The sequence below is a fragment of the Procambarus clarkii genome, chromosome 65, assembly GCF_040958095.1.
Source record: "Procambarus clarkii isolate CNS0578487 chromosome 65, FALCON_Pclarkii_2.0, whole genome shotgun sequence".
NCBI classification, from domain to species: Eukaryota; Metazoa; Arthropoda; class Malacostraca; order Decapoda; family Cambaridae; genus Procambarus; species Procambarus clarkii.
Genome location: NC_091214.1, coordinates 17,685,702 through 17,701,700, shown reverse-complemented (window position 1 = coordinate 17,701,700; position 15,999 = coordinate 17,685,702). Strand labels below are relative to the sequence as shown.

Here is a 15,999-nt window from a genome sequence, read left to right as displayed (position 1 = left end):
AGAGAGAAAGTGGCAGAATTCAAGAAGAAATGTCTACATTAAAATGTGGAATATCTGAAATGTGGATTTATTCAAGCAACAAATTTCTCCCAATATGCTTAATATGTTGAAGGTTCTTTTCCAGTGAGGCATTGAAGCCAGATTGACAGATTATTATCTAAAAACATTTCACTCTGGCAACGGTCAGAAGAATTTCCTCTTGTTTCAGTCCCTCCGTGATTAATTTAAATAACGCCCAGCACTGTTAAGCATGTTCTCTAATTCTTTGCAGCGACACACTGAAGGATTTCGTGCTTCAAACAGCCCTTCATTGTTAATTGCTAAGTCTGGAAAGCAGTATACTTCGCAAAGAATTCACCCTACAAGCAGTCAGTAAGGTTTTGAGTACTGTTTCCCCGTAAGTTACTAAACGATGCAGTTAAGACGTTTCCTTTCAGCAATATAGTCCATAGACGCGTATAGCTGAAATGTTGAAAACTTGAGAATATTTGTGCAATACGCTAAGTACAATTGACAGCGGAATTTGTATTAAAGTTAGATGGGTAAACTTTGCCGGGCAATGATACGTGAGTCTACCCTTAAGCCGTACTGCTGTCGTGGTGTTCTCTCTCGTTTCTATCCTCTCGACATTGCACATCACAAGCTTGGATTCCATTAACCATCTATCTGGCGCGTATTGCTATTTGTTCAAATTGTTTTGTAGAGTTTTATAATTATTCCCTAACGTTATTGTTCTTACAAACTTTAGCATCATCTGTGAACATTGACATACTATGCCTCTGCGTGTAAGAAAGAACTTATTCTTCTGTTATTTTCTTCAGCTCATATATGTTTTCAGATTTGTCCTAACCTAAGAGGTCACCATCTCTAGTGGCCTCATCGGACCGGAAGTTTACTGAATTTTGAACTGGAATACTGTCTTGGAATTTACAACTTGGGCAGGTAGACGCTTCCATTGTTTATAATTCAATGGGAGAAAAAAGCATCTTTCGTTTTCTGTTGGACATTGTGGCTTGCTGAACTGGAAGCTGTTGCCCTTTGTGTGGGTTATATTGGATCTTTTAAAGAAATAGTCTGGATCAGCGTCTTCCAATTTGTTCAGTATTTTAAAGATCATTGATGAGATCCGCTCTGTCATGTCTGGTTTGATATGACAGAACGGATTATTTTAGTCCTGTGGCCATTAAGTGTTCCTGACATAAGAGCTGATTTAGTTCAGCTCTCATGTCAGGAACACTCATGTCTGCTCTCAATCAATTTCTTTCTTTATTATGCACCCCATACCCGTCCTGTGGGCGGTGGTGGAAAGGGTTACAGAGGCACATAATTGGTTCAGGAACTGAACCATCTAGTTCGTTTAGCTAAGCAAATAACAATCTTTTGACGCTAGTTACGAAATTATTAATGTTATATATACATGTACACATACTCATGCATACATGTACATATACATACGTATACATATATACATACACATGCATATTTAATCACCCACACAAATACACTCATCAATAATCTTTTGTGTCACAAGTGATTCAATAAGAGGCTCACAACAGTCACTAAACAAGGCACTTAACATCTATGATGAGTCGCACAGTTACTAGTCTTGCTGCACACCCACCCAACTGGGCGTCAGCTTTACAGTCATGTGCTCCACACCCACCCAACTGGGCGGCAGCTTTACAGTCATGTGCTCCACACTCACCCAACTGAGCGGCAGCTTTACAGTCATGTGCTCCACACCCACCCAACTGGGCGGCAGCTTTACAGTCATGTGCTCCACACCCACCCAACTGGGCGGCAGCTTTACAGTCATGTGCTCCACACCCACCCAACTGGGCGGCAGCTTTACAGTCATGTGCATGCATTACTTGCAGTAAGCAAATTTTGGATACTTCGCTAAGATTTCGGGCAGCACATCATTATGAATGAAGTACTTACACATTTCTTGGACACTATTGATGGTGTTATCTCTAAATTCCGCGATTTTTTCACATTCCATTATATAATGACGCAAAGTATGCGAATAGTTCTGCTGACAGAGTTTACATTTAGTCAAATCTACATCAGCAGATGTTACAAATTCCCAGAAGTACTTGTAGCCGAGCCTAAGCCTAGTAGTGGTAACATCTAGAAGTCTGCTAACCTTACTGGATGACCCATAGACGTGCGGTACTTCCTGCATAATAGAATGATGATAGATGAAGTAACTGGTGTGAATTTCACTTTGCCTCAAGTCTCCGAATGTTAGTTCTGGTGTAATTTTTGTCTTTCTGGGCGGAAATTTTTCGAAAGCAGATATATCCTTTTGAAGACTGTACCTGGATACAGCATTCCAGATGTTGGTGCATCAGAGATTTGTACAGGTGAATAACTACTTCCTTTTTCATGAAGTCAAAAGGTGTTTGATAATTCCCACGGTTCGGTTGGCTCTTCATACGGCAGGTCATACTTGCTGAACAACTTGCAATGACTGATGGATAATAATTTCTAAATCCTTTATTGTTATCGACCTTTTGCATAATAGTGTTGCTGATAGGAGCGTTATAGATGCACTGTTAATCCCTACACGTAAAGCATGACATTTTTCAATATTGAAAAGCATTACCAAACTTCTGAATTTTTTTAAAGATCATTTAGATGGCTTTGCTAGGCTTCAATATCTTTTTAGCTTCATACTTTTCCATAGATGTTAGTGTCATCTGAAAAAAAATTATGATGTGGTTCGTGGATTTTTTCATTATTGTCGTTGGTGTATATTGCAAAACAGCATTGGCCCAAAGATGGAACCTTGCAGTATTCCAGTCATCACATGTGACCTGCCAGAGTCTCTTCCGTTTAGAGCGATCCTCTGCTCGCTTTGGTTTAACCAATATTTTATCCATATTTAGTACTTTGTCGCTTATTCTCCAGGCTTGTAGTTTGGATCCCAAGTGTCTCGTGGGGGTCGATTACTGAAAGCTTCAAGAAGTTCATATACACTTCATCAAGTACACAGTCTCTCGTCATACAGGTCAGCGTTCAATCCCCGACTGTCCAAGTAGTTGAGCACCATTCCCTTACCCTCCTCCTCCCCCCCCCCCCGTCCCATTCCAAATTCTTATCCTGATCCCTTTCAAATGCGATATAATCGAAATGGTTTGGCGTTTTCTCCAGATAATATCTTCCTTCATCTACTGGAAGTTCTTTATGTAGTTGGCTTTCGTGTCCAAAAACATTACCAGGTAAGTTAAGCAGGATTTCATTTTTTTGGACAAAACAATGTTATATTGATCTTGCTAGAGAGTTCACCGTGAGTTGGTGAATAATTTCCTCCCTTAGGATTTCTTCTGTGAGTTTGCAGCTGTGTGAGGTTAGGCTGATTGATCTGATGTTTACTGCTGATGTTTTTCTACCTTTCGTGAAGACACAGGGAGTCTTATTTGCGTGTGTACAAATTAGGGGGACTGTGTCTTATTCAAAAGTTTTTCTGAATATCAGTTTCAGTGGAACGATTTAGCATTCTATCCATATTTCAGGTTCTTTATTCTACTACTTCTCCCGATTTTCCTTCTCATTTTACTCGTTATGGAAGTATTATCTCGCTTCTCCAAATTGTAAACCATTTTCACCACCAGACACCAACAACTTCCACCACCAACACCCCCAGACACCAACAATGACTGCCTACACCCCCAGACACCAACAATGACTGCCTACACCCCCAGACACCAACAATGACTGCCTACACCCCCAGACACCAACAATGACTGCCTACACCCCCAGACACCAACAATGACTGCCTACACCCCCAGACATCAACAATGACTGCCTACACCCCCAGACACCAACAATGACTGCCTACACCCCCAGACACCAACAATGACTGCCTACACCCCCAGACACCAACAATGACTGCCTACACCCCCAGACACCAACAATGACTGCCTACACCCCCAGACACCAACAATGACTGCCTACACCCCCCAGACACCAACAATGACTGCCTACACCCCCAGACACCAACAATGACTGCCTACACCCCCAGACACCAACAATGACTGCCTACACCCCCCAGACACCAACAATGACTGCCTACACCCCCAGACACCAACAATGACTGCCTACACCCCCAGACACCAACAATGACTGCCTACACCCCCAGACACCAACAATGACTGCCTACACCCCCAGACACCAACAATGACTGCCTACACCCCCAGACACCAACAATGACTGCCTACACCCCCAGACACCAACAATGACTGCCTACACCCCCAGACACCAACAATGACTGCCTACACCCCCAGACACTCACTTGCTCAGCAAGAAACCACAAACAGGAACCTTGCCAACGTGGCTCGCGCCCCGGAGCCTAAAGCCGGAATCCTTTATTCAGACCTCTTGACGATTCTCCTGTCGTTTGATCTCAGCATAGTTAAAGTGCACGAGATTTTCATTAGAGATGTTCTGGAAAAAATATTTCTCTTTGTCTACTTGTGTATTACGATATATATATATATATATATATATATATATATATATATATATATATATATATATATATATATATATATATATATATATGTATAACATATTAATAATAATATTAAATATTTTTGCACGTGCTCCTATGAATATTCATTAAAGTCTTGTGTCAGATAATTTTTACATAAAATTTGCGGAAATATTTATGAAGTTCTGAACACCGAAAAAGGGATTCATGCATAACAAACACGGTTTATTTAACATGTAGAGCGTGAATTCAAAATTTTACCCAAACACAGAATCTTTCTTTTGCATCAACTCTTTATATAAAAAAATAATAATATAGCCTTTAAATCAAAAGCTGAACAAACCATACCAATTGTATATATTTATTTCCACTATTCAACAGCATTAACTACATTAGCGTTCGGTAGTTAATGAGCAACAGATTCAATTTCTGAGTGGTTAATTAATCAAATCAAATAATGACCGAATATTTCGGGTAATATCGCTGGTATCCAGACGCCCCCAGACATGGATTCCTCTAGTGTCCTCTCTGGGGGCAAACTGTGTTATTTGTGGGATAATAACATATTTGGTTGAGGATGAACTATGTTTTTTGTTGGAGGGTAATTTATGTTTGTTGGAGGGTAATTTATGTTTGTTGGAGGGTAATTTATGTTTGTTGGAGGGTAATTTATGTTTGTTGGAGGGTAATTTATGTTTGTTGGAGGGTAATTTATGTTTGTTGGAGGGTAATTTATGTTTGTTGGAGGGTAATTTATGTTTGTTGGAGGGTAATTTATGTTTGTTGGAGGGTAATTTATGTTTGTTGGAGGGTAATTTATGTTTGTTGGAGGGTAATTTATTTTTGTTGGAGGGTAATTTATGTTTGTTGGAGGGTAATTTATGTTTGTTGGAGGGTAATTTATGTTTGTTGGAGGATAATTTATGTTTGTTGTAGGATAATTTATGTTTGTTGGAAGATTATTTATGTTTGTTGGAGGATTTTGTTTGTTTGTTTGAGGATATTTTTTGTATGTTAAGGTTAATTTTTGTTTATTGGAGGATTTTGTTTGTTTGTTGGAGGATATTTTTTGTTTGTTGGAGGATAATTTCTGTTTGTATCAGGATCATTTTTGTGAAAGGAAAACCGTGTTTATAGCAGAATAAATTATGCTTTTTATATTAGAATATATTAGGAGTGAAGAAGTGTGACCTATAAACCACAAACTACTAGGAAAAATAAACAACATTGCAAACATACAGGTACTGATATAAGCAGTTTGGCCAAACAACCTTGTCACATACTGTACTACCTATTATACAATATACTAGTGGAATAACCTATTAACAAAATCAAAACAATTCTTTTGAACAAAAAAACCCAGCTTGGTGGAAAATATACTCCTTGTGTATTGTGATATAAAGGAACTTTACGCTCGTCCTATTCTGGATGAGGATGTTTAACAAGGGTGTAGCCTCAGTATGCGTTTAATGTATATAGGTTTCAGGTGTTTCCTATCACTTCTGAGTTTAGGACTCTACAGTGAAATGAGAGGCTTCTTTGTTCGTTAGTCTGTGGTCTATGGTTTCTGCTTTCTGCTCTCTGGTTTTTGGTCTCTGGTCTCTAGTCATTGGTCACTGGTTACAGTATGGTCAATGGTCACCATTTCTATTGCTTGTTGTATCGCTTGTATAGCTTCTATTACCGCTTCTATTGCTAGTATTAAAACTTCTGTTACCAGTATTATAGCTATTGCTTTTACTATCTTCCATTGCTTCTATTACCGCTTATATTACCGAAGATAACAATAGAACTTCTACCTCACTGTTATAACATCATTTACCAATAATAATATTTATATACAACAAATACTTTCCAGAGCCTTTAATATTATTACTAGGCCTGATAATATTACTAGTAGGCCTAGCCATATTATTATAAGGTCCAATAATCCTATTAATCCTAATAGTATTAATACTAGTCCTACTAATGCAGCCGATGAGCCAGAATAACGTGGCTGAGGTATATGTTGACCAATCCACACATTAGAAAATGAAGGGACGACGACATTTCGGTCCGTCCTGGACCATTCTCAAGTCGATTGTGAGAATGGTCGACTTGAGAATGGTCCAGGACGGACCGAAACGTCGTCGTCCCTTCATTTTCTAGTGTGTGGATTGGTCAATATAAGCCTACTAATATTATTACTAGGTCTTAGTATTATCACTACTACAAGAACTGTCAAGCACGTTTATAAGAACCGTCAAGCAATCCTTCAAGAACTGACAAGAAAGCCTTCAAGAACCGTCAAGCAAGACTTCAGAAACAGTCAAGCACGTCTACAAAAACCATCAAGCAATCCTTGAAGAATTGTCAAGCAATCCTACAAAAGCTGTCAAGCACGTCTATAAGAACCGTCAAGCAAACCTACAAAAACTGTCAAGCACGTCTATAAGAACCGTCAAGTAAGCCATGAAAAACCGTAAAGCAAGTCTTCAAGAACCACCAATAAAGCCTACAAGACCCATCCAGCAAGCCTTCGAGAACCGTCAAGCAAGCCTCCAAGAACCGTCAAACAGTTTACTCTAACGGTCAAGCAAGCCTACACGACCCACATCAAACAATTAAGCCTGCAAGGGCTGTCAAGCATGCTTATTATAACTATCACACAAGTCTACAAGAAGCGTGCAGCAAGTCTTCAAAAACTATAAAGAAAGCCTACAAGAACAGTCAAGGAAGCCTACAAGAACAGTCAAGCAAGCCTACAAGAACAGTCAAGCAAGCCTACAAGAACAGTCAAGCAAGCCTACAAGAACAGTCAAGCAAGCCTACAATAACAGTCAAGCAAGCCTACAAGAACAGTCAAGCAAGCCTACAAGAATAGTCAAGCAAGTCTACAAGAACAATCAAGCAAGCCTAAAAGAACAGCCAAGCAAGCCTACAAGAACAGTCAAGCAAGCCTACAAGAAAAGTCAAGCAAGCCTACAAAAACAGTCAAGCAGGCCTACAAGAACGTCAAGCAAGCCTACAAGAAAAGTCAAGCAAGCCTACAAAAACAGTCAAGCAGGCCTACAAGAACAGTCAAGCAAGCCTACAAGAACAGTCAAGCAAGCCTAATAAAACCGTCAAGCAAGCCTACAAGAACAGTCAAGCAAGCCTACAAGAACAGTCAAGCAAGCCTACAAGAACAGTCAAGCAAGCCTACAAGAACAGTCAAGCAAGCCTACAAGAACAGTCAAGCATGCCTACAAGAACAGTCAAGCAAGCCTACAAGAACAGTCAAGCAAGCCTAAAAAAACTAATGTAAGTACATTTTTCCAGGTGTTCACACACACCTTGACTTACTTATATATAAAAAAATATAAAATTAATCTTAAGATTATAATCATCAGTCTGCTAATCCAGATTGAGAGCATTTACGTAAAATTTAATCTAAATAATTTTCATTGATTCGAATATATATTTCCAGCAAACATTCGAAATTATTGTTTGTTTTCCCACAAGACAAATAATCAACATCCAATACCAAAGTCAAAATAATTTAACTGACAATAATTTGGTATAAAATATCTATCATACGAGCGCCCAGTTATAATTTAACACCCCCTGGCGTTCCATTGAAAGTAATCGCATGTCATCAGTTCGAAAGTACTTATTACTTCAATATTTATGAAGAGCGGTGTATTTTACATCTCGATGTATATTTACTGAGATATCAGTTAAGTCCTGGACACTGTCTGTCTGACACGAATATTCGTGGTGAATGGTCAGTAAGCGTGTGGCCTAAATAGCCCTCTGTAGAGGTTGATATAGACCTTAAGTCCAACACCGAAACTTAAAAAGTGTTAGATTCTATAATGCCAGTAGGTTACGAAGCTTGTTATCCCTGCTTGTACTCTGGTTTATGTACGTGATCTAGAGTACACGCGTAAACTAAGAGTACATGTACGCGCGTAAAATCACACACACACACACACACTGGAGGAGCGCCCGAACAGCCCCGAGCGTCCAGTCCAGCGCCAGCGCTCACCGCTACCACGTCTCGCCTTCACTAGTGCTGTAATGCTACTGACTCTACTCTCCCGGCCTCTTCCTCTCTCTCGCTCGCTTACCCCCTCCCTCTCTCTCTCTCTCTCTCTCACTCCCTATCTCCTTCTCTCCCTCGCTCTCTCTCTCTACCTTCGTTCACCCGCCCACCCATCCTGCCTTAGCTAGCCGCAGGAGACCTGAACCTTTATCCTGTCTAGTTGCTATGGCTAGGCTACGGGAAATTTATGAGAGAGAGAGACAGAAAGAGAGAGAAAAAGAGAGTATAAAACAACGCGAGTGAGAAACAGTATGAGAAGGGGAGAAGAGGGACACGACGCTATTGTAGCAAAAAAATTCTGAACAAACGCTAGTATTAAAGAATATAAAGAATTTATTCCATATATCTCCATGCCCACTATTTTAACATACCCCAACATGCCCTCCACCCACATACATGCCCCACCAAGCTCTCCGCCCTCACATACCTATATAAACCTTCTAAATCTAAATCAAAATTATATCAACACAGTATATATATATATATATATAGTGATATATATATATATATCACAAAATATATATATATATATATATATATATATATATATATATATATATATATATATATATATATATATATATATATATTTATAGTGATAAAATGTTATGCTGTTAATATGACTTTCAATACATAATCCCCTATAATTCGACGTAAACTAATTCAATTCAAAATGTTCAAACATGAATAAAGTTTTTGAATTAGAATTTGACACTGTATGCCCCAGCAGGGAAAGTAGAGATTAAACAACAGATTAGTTCTAATTAAAAACCATTCTAGATCTTGGCAGTGTGTCTTATTTACTCAAGAGATTACCTCCAGATGTACGCCTTTAATTCATTTGAGTCTCCCCTGTGTAATCACTCGGTTAAACTTCAGCGTTCTAACATTTGCGTTCTAGGGCGTAAGTTTACAGGTCCTATATACACTCACCAGCGCCCTATACTTCGCGTAGGGACAGGGCGTAGTAGGGGAGGGGGAAATCGTATTCAATTATTAATGGAACACACTTGTGGGCATATTTTAGTTCCTTATTAGTGTCACTAGCAGGCTTTTGGCTGGTAGCGTCATGTCTCCTGTTTTGGTAGTACTTGTAGTGACGGAGAGGACCATATAGTATATATATATATATATATATATATATATATATATATATATATATATATATATATATATATATATATATTAATTGCTTAGTACGTCAATGTTTGTTCTGTGGTGCATAGTTACAAAAAGTACTATCTGATCAGGAGGACGGGGTTGCATACTAGGGTCGTGTGATAGTTTCATACTAGGATATATATATATATATATATATATATATATATATATATATATATATATATATATATATATATATATATATATATATATATATATATATATATACCGACGTTCAACGCTATTAGGAAGTAGAAATCGGATATACTGAATTTGGACAAAAAGGAAAATATTTTATATATATGTTGCAAAGGCCAACTAAACTAACCTAACCTAATGAACAAATCCACAAGGGCCGTGACGAGGATTCGAACTTACGTCCGAGATCATCCCAGACGCTGCCTTAATCGACTGAGCTACGACGTGGTCAAAAGAATAATGAATGGGGAAGAGGTAGAACGGCCTATTGACATAGCTCGAGTGCATGGGGGAAGTTGTGTAAAACCCTGGTTTGTGTCTCGGAGAGGCTGCAGGATCCAAGTAAGTTAGGTACAACTTCTTGTTTCAACTCTTTTAACCATGTCGTAGCTCAGTCGATTAAGGCAGCGTCTGAGATGATCTCGGACGTAGGTTCGAATCCTCGTCACGGCCCTTGTGGATTTGTTCATTTGATATATCACGCTATTGTGATTTTTGTGTGTAACCTAACATAGCATAGCATAGCATAGGATAGTATTTACAATCTTGTAAAGCCACTAGTACGCGCAGCGTTTCGGGCAGGCTCTTAATCTAACAGATAATTTTAAGTAGGTAAATTCTCGCAGAATTAATAAAATGATAACAGATACAGTGCAAGAAAAAATGAGATGAGAGAGATTAGTAAGTATATTAAAGCACATTGGTATATTGAATCTCTGATTGATTACATTGACTAACCTAACCTAACCTAACCTAACCTGCCAAAGTCTAATACTCGCTATCCGAGGCCTTATTCTATAGAACGTATGTGTGATATACTAGGCATAGGAATATTTAAGTTTGTTTTTAAGCGTAATTGTTTTTTTTTCGGACTCTCTAAAGTGAACAGTACAAAATTCTACTATTTAATTGCTTAGTACGTCAATGTTTGTTCTGTGGTGCATAGTTACAAAAAGTACTATCTGATCAGGAGAACGGGGTTGCATACTAGGGTCGTGTGATAGTTTCATACTAGGATAGTGTGTTGTGTGGACAACACAAATCAACTCAGACAAGCAAAACAAGTCAACTCAAGCAACACAAATCAACTCAAACAAGCAAAACAAATAAACTCAAACAAACAAAACAAATAAACTCAAACAAACAAAACAAATCAACTCAAACAAGCAATACAAATCAACTCAAACAAACAAAAAAAGTCAACTCAAACAAGCTACACAAATCAACTCAAACAAGCAACACAAATCAACTCAAACAAACAAAACAAGTCAACTCAAACAAGCAACACAAGTCAACTCGAACAAGCAACACAAATCAACTCAAACAAGCAACACAAATCAACTCAAACAAACAAAACAAGTCAACTCAAACAAGCAACACAAATCAACTCAAACAAGCAACACAAATCAACTCATACAAGCAACACAAATCAACTCAAACAAGCTACACAAATCAACTCAAACAAGCAACACAAATCAACTCAAACAAGCAACACAAATCAACTCAAACAAGCAACACAAATCAACTCATACAAGCAACACAAATCAACTCAAACAAGCAACACAAATCAACTCGAACAAGCAACACAAATCAACTCGAACAAGCAACACAAATCAACTCGAACAAGCAACACAAATCAACTCAAGCAACACAAATCAACTCATACAAGCAACACAAATCAACTCATACAAGCAACACAAATCAACTCAAACAAGCAACACAAATCAACTCGAACAAGCAACACAAATCAACTCAAACAAGCAACACAAATCAACTCGAACAAGAAACACAAATCAACTCAAACAAGCAACACAAATCAACTCGAACAAGAAACACAAATCAACTCAAACAAGCAACACAAATCAACTCAAACAAGCAACACAAATCAACTCATACAAGCAACACAAATCAACTCGAACAAGCAACACAAATCAACTCAAACAAGCAACACGATGCTGACAGCAATATAAACAGGAAGTTGCTCAGTTTCTTTACACAGTAAAATATGCAATACACATGCAGCTCTCAGGGGAAACTACAGTAGAGTGCATAGCTTGTACCTCCCCCACCCAATCCCCCTCATCTTAAAAATAACGTCGCTTTTCGCTCGTATGCGCGCCAAAAGTCATTTGAAATGAAATCGGCTCACGAAAGTGATGTACCGTTTTCTGTTTGAGTCCTCTGGCTTACTCAGTAAGGTTAGGTTAGGTTAGGAGACTTTCAATTAACGTTTTCATGACATTTTGAGACTTTAGGAGAATTTCCTGCTCTCCTAACCTACCAGAGGACCCTTAACTTACTGTTATAAACAAAAAACTATTATTTTAAATGTTATTCATTTTAAAATTTCGTCCATTTTCGGCCATACGGGTAAATTCAAACGTAATTTGTTAGAGGACAGCTCGATAATAATAATAATAATAATAATAATAATAATAATAATAATAATAATAATAATAATAATAATAATAATAATAATGTAACTTATTGTCGCAGTAATACGGGGCTTAGAGCGGATGACCGAAGGTAATTTCGAAGCTGACATCTTTAGTAAATCCAAATCTAATTAAATATTCAAAAAAGTGCTCGGCGGAAATGAATGTCCGTTTGGCGATGAGCGCCTGCGTCCGTGGGCGCCGCCTGCGTCCGTGGGCACCGCCTGCGTCCGTGGGCGCCGCCTGCGTCCGTGGGCGCCGCCTGCGTCCGTGGCCGCCGCCTGCGTCCGTGGGCGCCGCCTGCGTCCGTGGCCGCCGCCTGCGTCCGTGGCCGCCGCCTGCGTCCGTGGGCGCCGCCTGCGTCCGTGGGCGCCGCCTGCGTCCGTAAGTACCACTGGTGTCCGTAAGTACCACTGGCGTCAATGACAATACTTCTCCTTGAGATTCATTGGAGCTCATCGTGGTTCAGTCGGTAGTGCGTGTGTCCAGGGAATCTCACTACGCGGGTTCGATCCCATCAAACAGCCTCTGAATTTTCTCATCAATACCAAACGTCCATGTAACACCATTGTGTATTTTGCCTCAATATACATGTTCCATGAAAAGTTAAAAAGAGTCACTTTTATTACTTTTTTGCTTATTTAACTTACCGAAGTACGCTGGAGAGCATGTAAATGTAATGTAAATGAACATGTAAATGTTCATGCATGCCATCTGTTTACTACTGGGAACATAACATTCGTGCTCATTATTAAAGAAGAAAGAGAGAGAGAGAGAGAGAGAGAGAGAGAGAGAGAGAGAGAGAGAGAGAGAGGGAGGGAGAGAGAGAGAGAGAGAGAGAGAGAGAGAGAGAGAGAGAGAGAGAGAGAGAGAGAGAGAGAGAGAGAGAGAGAGAGAGAGAGAGAGAGAGAGAGACAGACAGAGACAGAGAGAGACAGAGAGAGACAGACAGAGAGAGACTATAATATCCCATTGTGACTCAGAGCACTTAACACAATCATACTTTGTCTCTTAAAGCCGTTAAAATCACTAATATTACTAGACTTCATATTACCGTTTTCTGTATTAAATAATGACAAATCTACATTTTTTTTAATTCCCTTCATGTCCCTAGGTTTGAGATCTGATTACCCGCTGAAGTAATGCAGTCGCAAATTAATTCAGTTACACCGAAACTCGGGTCATTACTTTCGAACAAAAACTTTAATGGAATTAACAAGAATTCGTTCGAACGCGGGGAACTCAAATCGTATTTATTTCCGGAACTGGATTGAATTTTTTTTTGATGGGGGGGTTGAGGAAATATATTTAATGTCTAGGTAGCGGGAATGGAGATATATATATATATACAGGTGAGAAAAATTTAATTTTTGTGGGAATTTTAAATTTGTATTTTTTTTTTTGGGGGGGGGGGGTTCCGTCTTGGTTTGTTCAACATAAGGGTTTGTTCAACATAATGGTTTGTTCAACATAATGGTTTGTTCACAATTTTTGCAAGCATCTCTCCTCAACATTTAGAGACACTGTTGTTGAACATTTAGGCTCTGTTCACCACTTAGATTCTGGTCAGCATTTATAGCCTGTTCAACACTTGTACTTTGATCATTATTTAGACCCGTTTCAATAATTAAGCACTGTTCATCACATATAATCCGTTCAACATTTATAATCTGCTGATTTAATTCATCATTTATACCCAATTCAAAACGTAGTCATTGCTCATCACAAGTAGCAATCACGATTGTTCTAATCTGAATAGCCAATCACTTCTTCTCTCTTAAAAACTATAGGCTGACTTAACATGCTGACTTAAGTGGCCACTTTTAGACATGCTGACTTAACAAGTGGCTACTTTTAGACATGCTGACTTAAAACATGTCCCCACTTTTAAACATGCTGACTTAACATGTGGCCACTTTAGACATGCTTAGTCAATATGTGCTCATGTTTGGAAATCTGTAATGTTTTGGAGTCAAATTATATATACTTGTGTTTGACAGGATACTTCACAGCCTACTCACAGCCTAGACACAGTCTAGACACAGCCTAGACAAAGCCTAGACACAGCCTAGACACAGACCAGACACAGCCTGGACACAGCCTAGACACAGCCTTCACACAACCTTCACACAGCCTAGACACAGCCTAGACACAGCCTACACACAGCCTACACTCAGCCTAGACACAGCCTACACACAGCCTAGACACAGCCTACTCACAGCCTTCACACAGCCTACACTCAGCCTATACACAGCCTAGACACAGCCTACACACAGCCTACACACAGCCTACACACAGCCTAGACACAGCCTAGACACAGCCTACACACAGCCTACACACAGCCTAGACACAGCCTAGACACAGCCTAGACACAGCCTAGACACAGCCTACACACAGCCTACACACAGCCTACACACAGCCTAGACACAGCCTAGACACAGCCTACACACAGCCTACACACAGCCTAGACACAGCCTAGACACAGCCTAGACACAGCCTAGACACAGCCTACACACAGGTATTCAGTCCCGGTGTTGTACACCTGATGCTTTTCTATTCGAAAGTATTGTTCAAGAAATTGTTCATTTTTGTTCTTCAAAAAGTACTAAAATTTTTGTTCATCTATATTGTTCAAGAACTCATAAAGCTATTTTTCGCCCGTTTTCTTTAAATAAAATTCAATTGTTGATAATTTTTCTTCAATAATTGTTAATGAGATTATTTTTGTTATCTGAGAATTGCTTATTAATTAGCAATTTATATAAATAATTAGCTAGAAACTGAGTTACTCCATAAATATAATATTCCAGTACCAGGTAAACCTTAGTTTACATTTTATAATTATTATACATATTTGTGTGTAGGAAATATATTAAACCTTTTTCCTGTCGTAGCTACTTACATGGACTATCGCTTCTTGCAGGGTCGGAGTTCAATCCCTGACGGTCGAAGTGTTTTGGCACCATTCCTCTACAGTGTCTTATCTCAGGACTTAGTCTGTCTCATATCCCTTCCAAGTGCTATTTAGATGTACTGGCTTAGTGCTTTCCCATCAAAATTACGTTACATTTCCCAGGCTTAAATTGAGGGTGTTGATAAACACCTCCAAAGGATACCTGACCAACCAGGCTGTGACTCATACGTCAGGCTGCGAGCAGCCGCATCCAGCAGCCTGGTTGACCAGTCCAGCAATGAGGAGGCCTGGTCGACGACCGGGCCGCGGGGTCGCTGAGTCCCGAAATCACCTCAAGGTAACCTCAAGGTAAAGGGGTTTTAGCGTAAGATGGAAGATAAAAATGTTGACGGGAAAATAGTGTCTTGTGATCCCAGTGATTAAGGAGCTACGACGCCCATACGCGGCGTATTTTACGGTCATTCTTGCTTATGACGACGTGAGGGGAGGCCAGGTCCTGTTCCCCTCCCTCTGACGTGAGGGGGAGACCAGGTCCTGTTCCCCTCCCTCTGACGTGAGGGGAGACCAGGTCCTGTTCCCCTACCTCTGACGTGAGGGGAGACCAGGTCCTGTTCCCCTCCCTCTGACGTGAGGGGAGACCAGGTCCTGTTCCCCTCCCTCTGACGTGAGGGGAGGTCAGGTCCTGTTCCCCTCCCTCTGACGTGAGGGGAAAGTTCCTCCTCCCGCCTCC

The 15,999-nt window shown here is 39.7% G+C and overlaps 1 protein-coding gene across 3 annotated transcripts in view; it reads right to left on the bottom strand.

Moving 5' to 3' along the window:
- The window catches only part of LOC123771151 (protein amalgam), a 156,199-nt gene extending 147,664 nt beyond the window's left edge, over positions 1 to 8,535 (bottom strand). For 2 of the 3 annotated variants that reach the window (XM_045763593.2, XM_045763595.2), the window contains exon 1: positions 8,505 to 8,535. The gene's annotated coding sequence lies outside the window, so the exon portion shown is untranslated. The remainder of the gene's footprint in view (positions 1 to 8,504) is intronic. The other variant, XM_045763594.2, reaches the window with a different exon arrangement.
- Positions 8,536 to 15,999: the final 7,464 nt, after the last annotated feature.